The sequence below is a fragment of the Apium graveolens genome, chromosome 8, assembly GCF_009905375.1.
Source record: "Apium graveolens cultivar Ventura chromosome 8, ASM990537v1, whole genome shotgun sequence".
In the NCBI taxonomy this organism is placed as follows: Eukaryota; Viridiplantae; Streptophyta; class Magnoliopsida; order Apiales; family Apiaceae; genus Apium; species Apium graveolens.
The window spans coordinates 100,835,073-100,836,120 of NC_133654.1; positions in this window are offsets into that span (position 1 = coordinate 100,835,073).

Genomic DNA, 1,048 nt, shown 5'->3' on the forward strand with positions numbered 1-1,048 from the left:
TTTGCAAACATGTCATATGTTAATAATCCTTATTTTGCTGCATTTAGTATGCCTCAAATGCCATACAACATGCCTATGTGGAATAATATATTTGAACAATCTATGCCTTATCGAATTCAACCAAATGTGCTAAATGATTCTGTAACTAACCCTACACTTCAACCAACTACATCTGAGACCAAGGTTGACCCAAAGTTACCTAAGTCAAAAGATGCAGGAAGTATGAAGTCTAGAAAAAAGACTAACAAGGCTGGACCCAAGGAAACTTGGGTACCAAAATCAACTTGATTTGATTTTTTTGTGTGCAGGGAAATAGAAGGAACCTATGGTACTTGGACAGTGGTTGTTCAAGGCATATGACAGGAGATTTCACCCTGCTCACAGAGTTCAAGGAGAGAGCTGGCCCTAGCATAACCTTTGGAGATGACAACAAAGGGTTCACTATGGGATATGGCTTGATTTTAAAAGAAAATGTCATCATTGATGAAGTTGCATTAGTTGATGGTCTCAAACACAATCTATTGAGCATCAGTCAACTATGTGACAGAGGGAATACTGTTTTCTTCAATTCTGAAACCTGTGTTGTCACAAGTAAGAAGGACAACAAAGTGGTTCTAACTGGAGTTAGAAAAGGGAATGTGTACTTGGCTGACTTCAACTCTACAGATACAGAATCAATTACTTGTCTTTTCAACAAAGCAAGTCCAGATGAAAGTTGGCTATGGCACAAGAAGCTGTCCCATTTGAATTTCAAGACAATGAATGATCTGGTCAAAAAGGACTTAGTTAGAGCAATGCCTCTAGTGGAATTCTCAAGGGATGGACTGTGTGATGCTTGTCAGAAAGGAAAGCAAAAGAGAGCATCATTCAGTAAGAAGCTTGAATCAGCAATTGATGAACCATTACAACTGCTACACATGGATCTTTTTGGACCAGTCAATGTATTGTCAATTTCAAGGAAAAGATATTGCCTAGTGATTGTAGATGATTTCTAAAAGTTTTCATGGACCTACTTTCTTGGATCAAAGGATGAAGCTAGTGGAATCAT